Source organism: Hyla sarda, chromosome 3 (genome assembly GCF_029499605.1).
Source record: "Hyla sarda isolate aHylSar1 chromosome 3, aHylSar1.hap1, whole genome shotgun sequence".
Taxonomy (NCBI): Eukaryota; Metazoa; Chordata; class Amphibia; order Anura; family Hylidae; genus Hyla; species Hyla sarda.
In genome coordinates this window covers 349,637,807-349,656,631 of record NC_079191.1, presented here as the reverse complement: position 1 = coordinate 349,656,631, position 18,825 = coordinate 349,637,807, and the positions used below count along the sequence as shown (strand labels likewise).

Below are 18,825 nucleotides of genomic sequence, written 5' to 3'. Positions count from 1 at the left end.
GCATATTCGCGAATATTGAGCCCTCCTTTCTTTAATGGTATAGGGAACTAATGGGCTAGTGCAGTAGTCTCCAACCTGCGGACCTCCAGATGTTGCAAAACTACAACTCCCAGCATGCCCGGACAGCCGTTTGCTGTCCGGGCATGCTGGGAGTTGTAGTTTTGCAACATCTGGAGGTCCGCAGGTTGGAGACCACTGCACTAGCCCATCCCTATACCATTAAAGAAGGGAGGGCTCAATATTCGTGAATATCCGCATATGCGAAGAGCAGAGAGGGATGATCAGTGATCACTGTGATGTGTACTGTGATAAAAAAAAGCGAATATTCGTAATTGCGAATATATAGTGCTATATTCGCAATATTTGCGAATATTCGATGTTCGCGATTAAAATTCGAATTGCGAATATTCGCGAGCAACACTAGTCCTGTTGACTCATTTTGCTTATCATAAAAGATCATTTGGATGCTGATACCGTGGTGAGTGCCGCTTTACATTCTACATTCTTATTCGGACGTTGCTTTTGTTCCTGTTGATGTTGTTCTTTGCAAGAAACACGTCTTGTCTTGTGGAAACACATACGGTACTTATGACCTTTGTCTTGTCATACAGCAGATCTATGCATGTCCTCTGCAGGGACCTCATTGAGGAAATTAAGTGCTTATTATGGTTGGAAAGTTTTTAGAAGGTCAGAAGATTCATTTAGTAGAATAAACAAGTACCGGTAGTCATTACTGTCCTCAAGTCAGATGGGCCATTTATGTGTGTTTCATTTTCTTAAAGGGGTATTCCAGGCCAAAACTTTTTTTTTATATATCAACTGGCTCCGGAAAGTTAAACAGATTTGTAAATTACTTCTATTAAAAAATCTTAATCCTTCCAATAGTTATTAGCTTCTGAAGTTGAGTTGTTGTTTTCTGTCTAACTGCTCTCTGATGACTCACTTCCCGGGAGCTGTGCAGTTCCTATGGGGATATTCTCCCATCATGCACAGCTCCCGGGATGTGACATCATCATTGAGCAGTTAGACAGAAAACTTCAGAAGCTAATAACTATTGGAAGGATTAAGTAATTTACAAATCTGTTTAACTTTCCGGAGCCAGTTGATATATATAAAAAAAAATGTTTTGCCTGGAATACCCCTTTAAAGGGAGTCTGTTAGTTCCTTAACAGGTATGGAACTGCAGATCCCGGCAGATAGGTGCTTGGGGGGTAAAAGTAACCATACCTTTAGTTACAAAAGTGCCTTTTTCATTAGCAGCAGAAGAGCCAAACCGGTGGTGCTGAGCTGCAGCTGTGCACCTCCTCCTAACTTTACTAGTGACTAGCGGAACAATCTCGCGGCCATAATGACTTAATTTATAGCTTTTATTGAATGGCTCCAGCAGCAAACACCTGTTGTTATATGTTCATTTATGAAATCATACAATCTCAAAGAGTGATACATTTATTTTATATACAAATAGTGATGCAGGTTCCTACTGTCTGTTGTCCAGTCTTGATTTCTTGATAGTGGAAAAGAAAGAGTTTGGACGAGTTTGATGGCGCCAGATCCCAGGAACCCAATGAGCCAAAAGTTTTTGTAAAAACAAATTGGCTTTATTGGTACAACGTTTAGGGGTGCTTTTTACCAAAACCTTTGGCTCATTGGTTTCCTGGGATCTGGCGCCATCAAACTTGTCCAAACTCTTTCTTTTCCACTATCACTTCACTGCACCGTACCTGGAGGTCACGGTGAAGGACATTGAGGCTGCCTCCCTACGCTTCTGGATCACCTACATCAGCGAGTCTACAGGTGAACAGAGGTGTTGGGCCCTCAGCACAACACATTATGGTACGGTGCTACTTGTAGCGCACACCTTACCCCATCTAAATAATACTCCACTAGGAGCGCACCTCGTCTTTTTCATATTTTCCCCCAGCCTTGATTTTCTTGACATTTTCAGCCCCTGCCTTGTTACTAAATTATCTCTTAAATGTTTTCTTCTTGTCTTATTCTTGTACTTTTCATCCCTTTAACAGCCGTGTGGCTCCTTTCATTCACTTATAGAGTGGGTCATACTTCAAAGAGAACTTTTTCGCAATATGGAATGGAGATTTGAGAGGCGTCTCGGCAAATTATTATCATTTGATAAAAATGTCATCTATGCTGACCTTTAACTATTGAATTTCAATTTTTTTTATTTCTCCATTTATTTTTGTCCTTCCTATGTGTTGGGGAAAGTGCTGGGCTCTCAGGCCTGTAACAATTATAGGTTTGTTTCTAGAATGTTTATTTAGATTGTTGCATGTGTGCATGTTAGTACTTGCCTTCATGCCTTTATGTGATATGCATTGATATTTTGTATGTATTTATTTGTATAGGGACATTGGTTCCAGGGTGCTGTACATAATGAAAGGGAATAAAGGGGTACTCCAGTGGAATTATTATTATTTTTTTTTTTTAAATCAACTGGTGCCAAAAAGTTAAGCATATTTGTAAATGACTCCTATATAAAAAAAATATTTATCCTTCCAGTACTTATCAGCTGCTGTATACTACAGAGGAAGTTCTTTTCTTTTTGAATTTCTTTTCTGTCTGACCACAGTGCTCTCTGCTGACAATCCTATCCTGCTCTGGACAGTTCCTGACATGGACAGAGGTGTCAGCTGAGAGCACTGTGGTCAGACAGAAAATAAATTCAAAAAGAAACAAACTTCCTCTGTAGCATACAGCAGCTGATAAGTACTGGAAGAATTAAGATTTTTAAATAGAAGTCATTTTCAAATTTGTTTAACTTTCTGGCACCAGCTCATTTAAAAAATAAAAAAAAGACAAAGACCTAGCATGAACCATGAACAAAGTCTAGAAAGATTAATTGTATTATGTTATTCAGTAAAACCCTCCAATACTGCTGCCTTTTAACGAACTGTCATGTTAATGAGTTAATCCTCAAAAAAGTTTGCTAAGATGCTGTTATTGAGTTCTAAGGCCATTGGCTAAATCTTTCAAAGTAGCAAAGGTCTGCATAAAACAAAGAGATTAATCATGTAATAAGAGCGCCAGAACTGAACTCATCACGAGAAAAGAAGCCATAGACGTGTCGCTAGTTCAGATGCTAAGCCCATGAACATGAGCCCATGAGCTTTATTGAACTGTGAGAACAATCTTTTGTGGTTTTCTAGCAATGGAATAAGGAATCCCAATTCTGGTTATGTCCCTTCTGTATAATATAAATACTAGTAAATGGGACTGTAGATGGTACGTTGAGGGTTTATTTACACATGCAGTATCCTGCACACATTTGATGCACAAGATTTGATGTCTATGGGCAGAGTACCCCTTTAAAGCTCCTTATTGCCTCCACATGTTTTTCCAGAGGTTTTGCAGTGTTTTAAAGGGGTACTCCGCTGCTCATCGTTTGGAACAAATTGTTCGGAACGCTGGAGCCGACGCCGGGAGCTTGTGACGTCATAGCCCCCTCATGAAGTCACGCCCTGCCCCCTCAATGCAAGTCTATGGGAGGGGGCGTGACGGCTGTCACGCCCCCTCCCATAGACTTCCATTGAGGGGGCGGGCGTGACATTTGGAACAAACTATTCCAAACGCTGGAGCCGGCGCCGGGAGCTTGGGATGTCATAGCCCCACCCCCTCATGACATCACGCCCGCCCCTCAATGCAAGTCTATGGGAGGAGGCATGACAGCCACCACGCCCCCTCCCATAGACTTGCATTGAGGGGGTGGGGTGTGACTTCATGAGGGGGCGGTGCTATGATGTCACGGCTCCAGCATTCGGAACAGTTTGTTCCAAACGATGAGCAGCGGAGTACCCCTTTAAGATACCAAGTTACATAAGTCTACAAACAGAGTAAGGGTACGTTCCCACACGGCGTATTTTGCTGCGTATTTGGTGCTGCGTATTTTCCTACCCATTGACTTCAACAGAGAAAATAAAATACGCAGCAGCAAATACGCAGCAAATACGCCGTGTGGGAATGTACCCTTAATGGGCACTCTGTTTAACATTGTTACCCTTTTCAGTTCTGTCACTAGTCACAGGCTCCCTTTTGGTGCCCACAATTCATACAGGCAGTGATCCAGACATCTGAACTCTATATAACTAAGCACCCTATATACAATAGTTTCCTGCATCGCAGCTTTTAATGGTCATAAAAGAAATGAGCATTTAGCAGTTAGTCTAGTTTGGTTGCCCATGCATAGTGGCACAATTCCCAGTGCAGATATGAAGAATGTGTCCCAGTGTCATGAATAATCCAGACAGTCTTGCTGTTTAGTGACAAATGATATCAGAATGGAAATTCGTTGTAGTCTTCCCCTTCTCCTTCTGTCTTCTTATACCAAGTTCTTGGAGAAATTCATGGTAATGATCGCGGAGAAGTTACTACTAATTAGCTCCATTTCTTGCTTTTTTTTCATAATTAAAGATTCTTCCTGCAAGCATTCCGAAGAAAGTCTTATGGGAGCCATTTAGTGAGAATCCCATTGTATCTTCTGCTTCTGCAGAGGCTTGTGGAATGGTTTAATAAGTATACATCACCGTATTGGCTCAGCACTGTTACGGCAGTGGCAGAGAAATCCCTTGCTGACTGCATACATTGCCCTCAACCAATCAGAATACATTAATAACTAAGGGCCTCGAAAAGATGGCAACTTATCTACTCATGAATCTCAATGGCTGAATACCCCTGCTGTGCACGTAAATGTCCCTGAGGAGCACCGCATTCACAGTAAAGTCCAAATATTGTGCACACTCAGTTCTATGGTCCATATTTTTAGCCTCAAACAAAGGTTATTTGCAATAAAAAAAAATAGCTTAATTTTATTTATTTTTTGCTACGTGATCAAACTGAACACGAATTATCAGCCATTTTTTCATAGTGAAAAAGAAAAAAAAGTTTCCATTTTTTAGACCTTTTTTCAGCCGCAAAAGGGACAATTTATGGCTCAGAAATTAAAGGCCAAAAATACTGTGTTTGGAACATTTGAGGTTGTAAACAATACAAATATGTATTTCTTACTATCCATAAAGTAATGGTTATTGTAATTATTTGTATGACTAGAATGAGGAACTAACTCTTGTATAGTTAAATCCTTGAACAAAAAAAGGATATAGGCCACTCTTACATATGGGCTTTCCACAGACACCTTCCCTTCGGCAAATGTGCTCATCTGGGTCACTTGTGCCATGTGAGGCACAGCTTTCTGAATCACTTTAGATAAACTTCCCCAATCTCATATGGAACTTCTTGACCACTTGAACCCCTCCAAGGGTTTCGGCTTGAACTACAGATGATATCTAGGATACTCTTTTAAATGCTCCAGAGGCTTTGCTTTCCTTGATATTGATATATAACCTTAAAGGGGTACTCTGCCCTGGACATCTTATCCCCCATTCAAAGGATAGGGGATAAGATGTCTGACCGCGGGGGTCCCTCTGCAAGGGACCTCCACAATCTCTCCTGCAGCCCCCTGAGTCACCACTGCACGAAGCTAAGTTTGCTCTGTGCGTGATGACTCACGATACAGGGGCCGGAGTATCGTGACATCATGGCTCTGCCCCCTCAATGCAAGCCTATGGGAGGGGGCATGACGTCATGCCCCCTCCCATAGACTTGCATTGGGGAGGTGGAGCAAGATGTCATGAGGGGCGGAGCCGTGATGTCACGATGCAGGAGAGATTGAGGGGGTCCCCAGCGGCAGGATCCCCGCGATCAGGCATTTTATCCCCTATCCTTTGGGTAGGGGAAAAGATGTCTAGGGCGGAGTACCCCTTTACATTACAGATGTATAAAATTATCCTTTGCCGAATGCCAAAGACATGCACCATATCCCGAAGAGTAAAGCCTCTGGATTATTTAGAACAGTGCCCGTAAGAGAGCCCAGAATGATCATCCCCACAGATCATATATACTCTTGTAGCCTGAAATATAAAGGTAGCATATATATTAGGGAGTTACTGTAAATACAAGACCCTAATACAGAAGTAGCGGTTCAGTTCCGGCTCACCATAGTAATGCTTTCTATAAATATAGCGCATGCCATTATACTTGAAGCAGAAGTTCCGATAGTACAGTATTTTTTATTTATGCCCCATAAGTTCTCAGTTATAATCAATGACTGCAGTTCAACTGCATATTCTGAGTCAGAAATAGTCTGAATTCCATTTTAAATTTTATTGCTGTATAAAAAATATTGAAACTAATGGACTCCAGAAGGAAGTCTATGCCGGAGGCTGCATCCCTATTAAAGCTGTGTGCTAAGTGTATAAATATTAGTGCCACAGTGGCCAGCATTTGTGAGACTTTCAAGAAAATGGTGGCCAAAAAAAAGCAATTGACTGGCCCAACCAATTATACATCCTATTATATTGTGTTAGCACCCTAAATCATAATCCCATATTTGGAAATTTAAGGGCATAAAAAAAAGGGGGAAATATTCCTAATGTTGCATTAAATAGGTTTTGTTCTCTCTGTGTGCACATTTAGAGACCAATTTGGGATTTTAGATTCAGCTGGTCACAGATTGCAAAACATATGGCTGTACAGGGGCTGACTGACCCGGAATGTCCAGATGTCTATCAGGACAGCTGTTATCTTCAGCCAGGAATGCAATGGTCATTCCACTGTTTTCAATTGCATCTTAGATTGACTATTTACTACGAGGTCTGTCCATATGGGCAAATATAGATGTCACTTCTTAGCTATTCATATGTGTGTACATATATAGTTCAATATACGAAGGGCCTATCAATTTTTTTTAATATGCAATACATATATATATATATATATATATATATATATATATATATATATATTAACCTTAACTACTAGTTACAGTGTTTGTGCATCTCACATAACTACTGCTGTATTGCGTTGCATCATATTACTCTAGGACCCCGGAATGGATTACTACTCTTAATCCTGTTCAAGGGATGAACATTAATGATCCTATTACTTTGGTCATTCGGTGTCTTTACTGTGATATTAAATGGTGCATTAAATCATCATTTCTGGTAATAGGCTACCAATGTCTGTCTGCAGAGTGCCGTTTACAATCCGATTATGCCTCACGCCTTGTTACCGCAGGTTAGTTTGTGTCATATCTCTTTAGGTAATATTATGCACAATATACTATTGTGGGCTTTACTAGATTCTACATACAACCACTGAAAGGCTTAGGACTGCAACTAATGGTCATCTATCCAACCATTCTTTTGGTCCATAAATGAACCTTTTCTCTGGATGTATATTATTCAAGGATTGTACTGTTTTTTTAATCATCTGGATGGTAAAGTGGCTGTCTAGGGAAAACAAAAAATTGCTCCAGGTTGGGTGAAAATACTAAATATACTATACTCACCTGCTTTGATTTCGTGCAGCTACCGCGCTGATACTCCCTGCCCACTGCTGTTCCCTGCTTCTTCCTGGGTCTGTGCTGTCCCAAACCCACAGGACCTGTCTGCTTAGCCAATCAGTGACTGAGGCAGGATACCACTGTAGCCACTGATTGGCTGAGCAGACAGGTGCTGTAGGGTCAGGAAGGCACAGAAATCAAAGGAGAGCCAGGAACATCAGTGAGGTAGGTGCAGGGAATTGGAGGAGGTGAGTATAGCATGTTTATTATTTTTATACAGCCCTCAATTTCTGTTTTTCCTGGACAACCCCTTTTATGATTTTTCCATTCAATTATATCAAACAGGCATTTTGAAAGTAGTGAAGAACTGAAACACAGTTATTTGAAAGTCGCAAAATTTTTCATTAGACAACAAGGAGGTTCACATTTAAACACCATTTCAACTTTCTAATAAAAAATTGCAAAAAAAATTGTCTTTGTACACCTCAACTTGAATGCAGTTGAGCTGTTCCACCAGGGATGATCTGTAAAGAAAAGTGGCTCAGATGTGGAAGAAAACAGCCATCTTTACTTATTTTGTTCTGGTCCTAATTTACAGAATGCAATAGAGGCCAAATCTGGATTCACACTGCAATAGCCTTCAGAGCTTAACACTTCAAGCCTTTCTTGATGCCGTCAACATCTGTAGTTTCATGATTTTCATGATTTCTTAAAAAATATATTTTAGCTGATTGTAAAGGTGCAGCTTTTTAGAGTAGGATAACGGTCACAGCTGTAAAAGTTCCTACAATAAAAAAAATAATGTAATTGAACGTCACAGTCTGATATATAAAGGAAAGCAAACACATTAAATCCATCCTCGGATCTGATCTTAGTTGAGAACAAAGCAGCCGCTATCTCTAAAATCTTGCACTGAATGCCCAATACCCTTAATGCAATGCCAATTACTGCAATGGCAGATGGCTAGAGAACGTATTGAAATATATTGGTGACAATAAAACAGCTTTGCAAAACACGTGGAGGAATAGTAATATTGTGCAAATATATTAACCTTTATTATTAACCAAATTTGTCTCTGGTCACGGTGCTACTTCCACCATATATAATATTATATATTAAAAATGTAGACAATAAAAATTTACTTTTTTAAACCTGGAAAAATACAGTAGACTTCATAAGGAGGTCCCCTGCTTGGTACTTCCCTTCTATGAGGCAGTGGTGACCATTCATACATCTGAACGGCCACCATGTAATACCCCATTTTCCCTGTAGTGGCTAGCTCAAGCTCACCCCAAAACTATTAGCCCCAGGACCTGCATTTTAAAAGAGGTTACCTCTTATTAGATAAGACATAATTCAATTATTAAAATGAATCTAGGCGCATGTGAGGCTGCCCACACAGCAGCCTCAGAAATCTATGTGAGCGTGAAGCTGGTGGAACAAAACAAATTGGCAAAAAAATGTTTTTGGGCCCATCGGTACCTTTCCTTTCTTTTTTAGAAACAGTCTACTGCAATACCTAGCACATTCTTTGGACAAGAGCGGCACTGTTTTTGTAATCTCAAATGGCCTATTTTTTACAAGAACAACCGTACATCTTAATGGGCTCCATGTAATAAGCTACTGTTTTTTTTTACATCAGCAAGACAGGTGTAAATATAGGTCATAGGAGTCATAGAAATTACCTTTCTCTTAAATTCTCAAAAATTCTCTTCAGAAACATTACCCTATATAGCGTAGATCTTCAACCTGATGTCGCTGCCTGAGTATTGTTACCAAGATTAGCTTCTAATGGTTTTTTTTCATGGCCTGACCCTGGTTTTCTTCACTGTGCGCTCAGTGGAGCAAGTCAAGTATCAACCACTTTACGTACAATACAGATCATAGTAAATGACTTTAATTTGTTTGTGGTTGGATGGGATAATGCACAGTACAGGGAGGGAATGAGGGTAAGAGCACAACTAGGCTCATTAAGGCCTGCTGTGAATACAACTGTGAGAGACACCAGGTCAAGGCTCGGGAATAGATGGTATCAATGGATCAGATAAACACTTTTGCCTTGAAGATGTGAACAAGATCTAAGGCATGCTGGGAGTTGAGGTTTTGCAGCATATGGAGGGCCACAGTTTGAGACCACTGATCTAAGGTAAAGTATGGAAACAGAACTCCTCTCAGACAATCAGATTTCTTCCATATGAAGTAACTTTTCCCAGCCTCATGTACATTTGAGAGTGTGAACGCATATTACAACACTTGAAATGTCACCTCTCAGGGTGCTGCACTCTGACAAGTGATTACTTCTCTCATTTCCCTTTGTTTGTTAAGGAGAAGAGGGTGCTCTTCCTGGATCTCTGAGAAGTATTACAGCTGTGTCTGTGACAGACAAGTCCTCCCACTCTACTTAAGTGTATCCCTACACCCGAGCTCTTTATTAGGAGTGTCGAGTCACAGTACGATTGGATTGGTACTATAGTCTTTATGTTTCAACCGGCTTCGAAAAATCACAGATTAAAATGCAGTTCATTGTGATCCACTGAAAAAAAGGATGATATTTAGACAAAGTGTCATGGCCATATGATTGCTGATTCGCCAGTTACTTTCCAATGTTTTGCCAATTATATAAAAGTGGAGTAACAATAAATTGTCTTTTTCTCCAACATGATAGTTGAAAGTCTTTAGAGTGTACCCGTCGTTAACAAAAGCCTTTTGATATAATGTAGATAATATCATTATATGTATATTTGTAAAAATCATCCTGATGTGTGAGCAGGGAGCGTGTCACAGAGCCTCACTGCACACAGGGCCGGCGTTAGGGCAGGGAGATCCAGGCAATTGCCCAGGGCCCCCATCCCCCAGGGGGCCCCCTGCGGGCTGCTCAATGGCGGATCCAGGGGGGGATCTGCCACTGATCAGCCCGCAGGGGGCCCCGTCACATGCGGGACATCCCTGTTTCCCGAAAGATCTTTTCGGGACACAAGGATGTCCCGGGTACCTTTCTGCGGCCCCACGTTAACTTTAAAAACGTAGGGGTTGCCGGGAGGTAGCGCACGCAGGGATGTCACTGACGTCCCGTGCGTGCGCCCATAGGAACGGAGAAGAGCATTGAGGAGGAGGACACGTGCATGGTAAGTTACCAGCACGTCTTCTTCGGTGCTCCGACCACCGCTCCTCCGGTCCCGCGACCTACTACTATGACCTATAGGCCATAGCAGTAGATTTTGACCCCTGACCGGAGGAGCCGTGGATGGAGCACTGAAGTGAGGCAATACACAGACATACAGCCTCCAGCCATACACTGTATATGGCTGAAAGCTGTATGTCTGTGGGGAGGGGGGGGCACTGCCTACCTAATGTGGGGAACTATACTGCCAACCTAATGTGGGGGAACTATACTGCACCTAATGTGGGGGAACTATACTGCACCTAATGTGGGGGAGCTATACTGCACCTAATGTGGGGGAACTATACTGCACCTAATGTGGGGGAACTGTACTGCACCTAACGTGGGGGAACTGTACTGCACCTAATGTGGGGGAACTATACTGCACCTAATGTGGGGAACTATACTGCACCTAATGTGGGGGAACAACAACCTAATGTGGAGAACTATACTGCACCTAATGTGGGGAAACTATACTGCACCTAATGGTGGGAACTATACTGCACCTAATGTGGGGGAACTATACTGCACCTAATTTGGGGGAACTATACTGCACCTAATGTGGGGGAACTACAACCTAATGTGGGGAACTATACTGCACCTAATGTGGGGGAACTATAGTGAACAAAATGTGGGAGAACTATACTGCACCTAATGTGGGTAAACTATACTGCACCTAATGTGGGGGAACTATACTGCACCTAATGAGGTGGAACTATACTGCCAAATTAATGTGGGGTAACTATACTGCCAACCTTATGTGGGGGAACTATGCTGCCAACCTAATGTGGGGGAACTATACAGAAATGTAAAATTGTACTATTACTATTATGATCCCTATAACTCTTTTATTTTTCTGTATATGGGGATGTATGAGGGCTCATTTTTTGCGCTGTGATTTGTAGTTTTTATAGGTACCATTTTTGTTTTTATGGGACTTTTCAATTGCTTTTTAGATATTTTTGGAGTGAAGTGACCAAAAATGTGCAAATCTGGTTAGTGCACTATTACAACTTTTGGAACCCCACTTTTGATTTTGTCCAGGGCCACGCGAAGCCTTAAAGAAGTAGTCCAGTGGTGACTCAGTGGTTTACAACTTATCCCCTATCTTAAGGATAGGGGATAAGTTGCAGATCGCGGGGGGTTCGACCCCTGGGGCCCCCCGCGATCTCCTTTACGGAGCCCCGACAGCCCGCGGGAAAGGGGCGTGTCGACCTCCGCACGAAGCGGCGGCCGACACGCCCCCTCCATACAACTCTATGGCAGAGCCGAAGCGCTGCCTTCGGCAATCTCCGGCTCTGCCATTGAGATGTATTGAGGGGGCGTGTCGGCCGCCGCCTCGTGCGGGGGTCGACACCCGCTATCTCGGCGGAGAGCTGGGGCCCCGTACAGAGAGATCGCGGGGGCCCCAGCGGTCGGACCCCCCGCGATCTCAAACTTATCCCCTATCCTTAGGATAGGGGATAAATTTTTCACCACTGAACTACCCCTTTAAACCGGCCCTCACTGCACAGAGCCCTGCTTGTCCTCAGTGTAGAGAGCCCTGCTTATCCTTAGTGTACAGAGCCCTGCTTGTCCTCAGTGTACAGAGCCCTGCTTGTTCTCAGTGTACAGAGTCCTGCTTGTCCTCAGTGCACATAGCCTGCTTGTCCTCAGTGTACAGAGCCCTGCTTGTCCTCAGTGTATAGAGCCCTGCTTGTCCTCAGTGTATAGAGCCCTGCTTGTCCTCAGTGCACAGAGCCCTGCTTGTACTCAGTGTACAGAGCCCTGCTTGTCCTCAGTGTATAGAGCCCTGCTTTTCCTCAGTATACAGAGCCCTGCTTGTCCTCAGTGCACAGAGCCCTGCTTGTCCTCAGTGTACAGATCCCTGGTTGTCCTCAGTGTACAGAGCCCTGCTTGTCCTCAGTGCACATAGCCTGCTTGTCCTCAGTATACAGGGCCCTGCTTGTCCTCGGTGAACAGAGTCCTGCTTGTCCTCAGTGTGCAGAGCCCTGCTTGTCCTCAGTGTACAGAGCCCTGTTTGTCCTCAGTGTACAGAGCCCTGTTTGTCCTCAGTGTACAGAGCCCTGCTTGTCCTCAGTGTACAGAGCCCTGTTTGTCCTCAGTGTACATAGCCCTGCTTGCCCTCAATGTAGAGAGCCCTGATTGTCCTCACTGTAGAGAGCCCTGCTTGTCCTCAGTGTACAGAGCCCTGCTTGTCCACCCAGACTTCCTGTATTTGGACTCCTCACCGAGACACTCAGACAATAGTTGCAGGGACAAAAAGATGCACATTTTTTAACCAATGTATATGACAATTTACATATAATGATGTTATCTACATTATATAAAAAGTTTTTTTAAAGACGGGTACACTTTCACATAGAAAAATTGTTGAAAAACAATTCTTGTAGGTGCATGGATCAGATAAAATGTAAAAGGTTAGATAACCCTTTCATGGTAATATACTATTGGTGTTATATTTATGTTCTGCAGGATAGAACAGGCTGACTAATAGATCACATGACCTTAATCTAGCATGAAATGAAAAATCCTAGTACAATCTAGTATTATCTCTGTCATATTACTAGCAATATAATGAATCAATCTGACAGCTCTCTGATAATATTGTGAGTGTCTTATTATATTACTACAGTGTCTACTTATTAGCACTTACATGGCCAATAATAATGGCTTGTATAACTTTCACATATGGAGGGAAATTTATCATTGCTTTTACAGCATTTTTTTTTTTGTCTATGTTTTGGCGCAGTTCAGGCGCAAGCAGCATATTTAGCAACTTTTATGCGTCTTTTGATGTAGACAGTTTCACTATTTTTGCCTAGTCATAGGCCATGCAGTGGTTACGTATTTATTACAACCTCTTGTGGACGACAGCGTCCCACTCCCCTTCTATGAAACTATGGGTCATAGCTGGGTGGTCCTGGCAGCTATCTGCCACCAGGACCCATCTCTAATGCTAGACATCACTGATCACGGTGATGCCCGGCTTTAACCCCTTAGACACTGAAATCAAATTTGATTGTAGCATCTAAAATGCAAATAAAAATGTCCCGGCAGCTCTGTGAAATTAAGTAAAAACATCTAACCTTCCAAAATCAGGAAAGTGTCTACTTCCCTCCCTCAAAAGCGTCTAGAAAAAGTGTATGTGGTAGAGCTTTTCCCACCACAGCAGAGCTGCGCAAAATTAATCATCCTGCTGCACCTCCTTGATAAATAAGATGCACGCTAGTCAAACCCAACACCAAAATAAACGTGTGAAAATAGCTCTACCATAGACATTCTTTGATGAATCTGGGCCATATTTTTTTTTTATTTTTTTTTTTAAGCCCAATGGATCAGCGATCATTTTTGTTTTTAGAGGCCATTTTAAAAATCAAAGAAGTGAGCAGATTGGTTGCTATGGATAACTGGTCATTTTTTCTCTGCACAGGTTTTAATAAATCTTTCCCACTCTGAAAAAAAGAATGGTGCAGTTGTCTATAACAACCAACCAGATTACTCCTTCCAAGCTTCTTTATACATGAAAGAAGCAATGTGATTGGTTGTTATGGGCAACTGGTCAACTTTTACTCTGCACAGGTTTTCATTAATCTCCCACTATATATAGCTATAAAACAGGCAAAACATTGGATTTTAGTATTGTTCCATGTGGTATATATCATTGCAAAAATAAATAGAATGTAACTTTTTTGATATTAATAAAACCTGCTAATACAAGATATTTGAGGAATTTTCCTAACCCTGTAAAGGATGACGACGCCATAGTGGTGCGGCTTCCTGCTGGGACTCTACAGGTATATGTCACTGTACCCTTACATACTTCACAGCACAGCTGGCACCACTGCTCTTTAAAAAATGACTGTGCAGAATATCAAATACATAAAAAATCGACTGAATCCTTCCTATCCACATTATGCAGAGATAACTATTGTTCCTACTACACATTTCTCAATATTGGAGTCCTTAGGTCTAGAAGTTATACTCGTCAGGGCTGAGGCTCATTGCTGCACTCCCTGCAATGAGGATGATAACCGTGTTTTGAAGATTCCACACTTCATCATCCTGGATCTCTCCGGCTCCCTCTGCTCCGCTCAGTATGGTGTTTAATTCAGATATAGTATGTGTTATTGCGTTTAATGACGACGTGCAGAGATCCAGGGCGCGGAGGTAAAACTCTCTCGATGTAACACAGCACTCTGTTACAGACGAAAGCCTCAACTAATTATTGCCTGGGCTTTTTTCTCTTTCTGGACTGGAAAATCATTACTTTTCTCTAAAGAAACACTACTGATCCCCAGTGTACCATAAGCAATGCTGTATTGAAAGGGATTCGGTACAGCTTTGGCTTCCTTATTAATACAGTAGTAGAACTAAGCTGATCGTTACTTAGAACAATGCCTAATAATTGTTATAGCCTCCGTGTGCATGAAGGTGTTACAGAGCTCTTATAAATGAATGTACTGCAGCGCTTTACAGAGAGTGCCTCTACATCAGTGTCTGTCCACCGAAGGGCTCACAGTCTAATTTCCTTATCTCTGGCACACACACAGTCTAGGACCAATCTTATAGGAAGCCACTTAATTTACCAGAAAGTTTTCGGAGTATAGGAGAAAAAGTGGTGAACCTGAGGAAACCTGCATAGAGAACTGGATAAACAGCACATCATTGATATAATGTTATCAGCCAATACATACCCTTAAGCCCCCAGGGACATTTCAATAATAACCCGAGGGAGCGTGGACAGGTTTCTGCTCTGAAGATATGCGATTAGTCATCTTTATAAAGTTGACAGCTTCATTGAAAAAATAAAACACATATTGTGGCTTTAAAATAAAAGTGTCATCAGGAAATGACCTATTGTTTAAATCACGTTTAAATATCAACTGTCATACATTTTATTTTATATATCCCCTTTTTATATTATTTTGAAAAATTTGTGTTGATGTTTTTCTAATTTTCCATTTTACCATCTATTTTTAAAATTACCCAGATATTTTATAGTTTTCAGTCCAGGCCAAAAAGCCTAATAATAAGCTTACACTTCCTGCACTGTATAGCAAACTTCAGGATTATAATGACACCAGGCTATAGATAAGATGGGATCAGGCTTTTATAATAGGTGAGGCTCACGAGCTCAGCCAACCCCCTCTTCCCTCTGCACAATGATCTCTGCATATGTCACAGTTAAGCCAACTAATGTAAACTTAGACTAGACATTGTACAAATTTGGCTAATTCATTAATTCTAATAATATAATGTGATCAGTAAGGGCCACACACAAACCCAATTCAAACTCCACAGACTACAAAATAATCAAAAATTGCTGGTGATGTCATAGCCCCTCCCCCTCATGCCATCATGCCCCGCCTCTTCAATGCAAGTCTATGGGAGGGGGACATGGCAGCTGTCATGCCCCCTCCCATAGACTTGCATTGAGGGGGCGGGACGTGATGTCATGAGGGAGCTATGACATCACACGCTCCCAGCTCCAGCGTTCGGAACAGTTTCTTTCAAACGCTGAGCAGCAGAGTACCAGTTAGCTCATGTGATGGATGATCGGTGGGAATCTTTCACTGGGCAGTGATCATGAACGAACATTCGCAGTTTTATTTACCAGATCATCTGTCCTTGTAAAAGGATCTTTAGATGTGTTCCCTACATCCAACACAGTACCTTCCTAGGATGCAAATCATTAAAGCAAACACTGTGCTAACATTGGGCCTACAATGAATCCTGGGTAATTTCAGTGCTGAAGCACTGAATTGGAAATTCACCCCTGGAATTGTTTTAGGTTGTAAATCAAGATAAGTATGAGATGCATAAAACAGTGTAGTAATAAACTTTAATAAACAGTTATCTCTCATGACTGTTCTTTCCCTGTTGTCTATGGGAGGGGTAAGCTGCAGCCAGACATATCTGGTGTTGGCTTATCCCTCCCAGAACAATAGGATTGGGTGGATTGAAATCCAACATGCCTGACACAATGGTCAGCTTCATACTATGGGCACCTTTATTTTAGGTGGTCATTGTCTTTAAACACTTCATGGATATAACTGAAAAAAACAATGTATTTTCATTAATAGATTAACTGTTTTTGAAGTGCTGACTCATTGTAATAATCTTGTTATATATTGTGGGTTTCTATTAAATGACAATATTTTTATTTTATTTTTTTAAATTGAGAGCATCTGGCGTGATAAGGTAATGGAACACTGTGACAGCTTGCATTTTATGGGCACATTTTAAAGACAATAGACAAGAAGGGTTGTGTCCGGCTCTCCATAGAAAAATAAGATAAAACGTTACATTTATTTGTATTCAGTTAAAAACATAAAAAATAAAAGAATTGGGATAAAATATAAGACGAAACGCGTTTCATCTTATATTTTATCTCAATTCTTTTTTGTTCATGTTTTTAACTGAATACAAATAAATGTAAAGTTTTAGCTTATTTTTCTGGGGAGAGCCTGACACAACCCTTCTTGTCTATTGGATACATAATAGGAGATGACCCGCTCAGTCCAAGCCCCCACTACCTGGATGTTCCACTTTGTCCTTTGGAATCCATTCACATTTGTGCGTTGAGCTGAGTTACGTTTTTTCTATTTTTTGTTTACATTTTAAATACACATAGCTCATTCTGTTCAGTTTGTGGTGATTCAGCTGATATGCCATGAAATACCGTCCTTGCTTAGCTCACCTCTTTCTACACCATCAGCCTGATGTATCCATAGGGGTCATACTATCGGCATGTCAAACCCGGCTTCCAGAGGTCACAAGTTTAGGCTTCAATTAGGCAAAGTCAACTCTTTAATATATTGCCCCACAAAACTGTTATAGGAAATCTATTGGAACCAATCAGTATTTATAAAGCTCATTTACTCCTATGATACGCTTGGTCAGCGAAGTTTATCAGTCGGTTACAGACATTAAATTACCAGATCTCATTCGCTTTTATTTGTCACGTGTATTCAGAAAATCAATATGTAATCACAAAAACCATACGTTTACAAAGCCATAATTACAAAGGATGTTGGAAAACTACATATTAATTCTTTAAAAGCAAATGTGTAACTGAAGTTATACAACTGTGACAAGAGGTGATCACAACTCTCCTTCAAGGCAAACAATTGTTTTTCTTCCGACACTAGTTGATTTTAAAGGGGTTATCCAGGAATAGAAAAACAGAGCTAATTTATTTCAAAAACATCTCCACGTCTGTCCCCAGGTTGTGTGTGATATTACAACTTGGCTCCATTCACTTCCATGGAATTGAGCTGCAGAACCACATCCAACAGACAGGAACTGACGGGGAGCTGTTTTTTTTTAAAGAACTTAGCTCTGTATTCATGTTCCTGGATAACCCCTTTAAGTCTACATTCACACTGCCGGTTGTCTCCGGCAGTGTGAAGCCCATTATTTTAGTATTGAGAAAAGCCGGAGAAAATATTGTGCTTACACCATCTTTTTCTCCTGGTTTTCCCTCTGAAAATAACGGCGCCCAAAGGACTCCATTGACTATAATGTGGTCCATCGGGACTCGTTATTGGCCGTTATGACCTGTCAAAATTGCAGCTGTCAAACTGCAAAAAAAAAAAGGGAGTTTGCTGGCTGTATTTCACGGGGTCATACCTGCAGTATGAAAGGGGCCTAAAACATGTTTTTACTTTAAAGGGATTATCCAGCTATTAAAGACATATCCTCTTTACACAGGATAGGCTCTTACTCTCTCTGGTAAACTCTCCGGCTCCATTCTGAGATGTACTTATCTCAGCAGTGATAGTCTGCTCAGCTGATTGCCAACTGAGGCGGGACACCTATGACCGGTAATTGGCCGTCACTGCTGATATGAGTTTGTCTCAGAAGGTGGGGGCCAGAACCACCCCAACCCACTTATGAGTTTACCCAGGTAACCTCCAGTACTAGCAGTTAAACTAGATCACCAGCTGGAGTGATCAAACACTTGATCTTCAGTCAGAGGATTCCTAGAAAATGTCGGTAGCATTACAAAACTCACATCATTTTGCATTTTCAAACCAAAATGAAGCCTATCCCATGCATGATGCCACATCAACAAGAAGAAGTAAGCAAAAGGCATACACAAGAAACTCTACATGTATTGCTTAGACATATATCAAAATTTACTAAATCCACTATCATAGAAGAGTCGACAAGTGTTCTTTAAGCTTTGCGCTGCATTCTGGTATCAGTCATTATTACCTAATATCTCTGTGACTGTAGAATTCCTCATTAATACATCCATATTTAATGCATCGAGTTAGCAATTTTTCCAGGCAATCAAGCTGGT

The 18,825-nt window shown here is 41.4% G+C and overlaps 1 protein-coding gene and 1 long non-coding RNA gene across 6 annotated transcripts in view; one reads left to right on the top strand and one right to left on the bottom strand.

Annotated features, from left to right (window-relative positions):
* The window catches only part of SLC8A1 (solute carrier family 8 member A1), a 568,703-nt gene that overhangs the window by 307,218 nt on the left and 242,660 nt on the right, over window positions 1-18,825 (top strand). The gene's annotated exons all lie outside the window — the stretch shown is intronic.
* Window positions 7,808-18,825, bottom strand: part of LOC130362664 (uncharacterized) — an 81,901-nt gene continuing 70,883 nt past the window's right edge. Inside the window, exon 5 of the long non-coding RNA XR_008891512.1 lies at window positions 7,808-8,138. This is a non-coding gene — a long non-coding RNA (uncharacterized LOC130362664). The remainder of the gene's footprint in view (window positions 8,139-18,825) is intronic.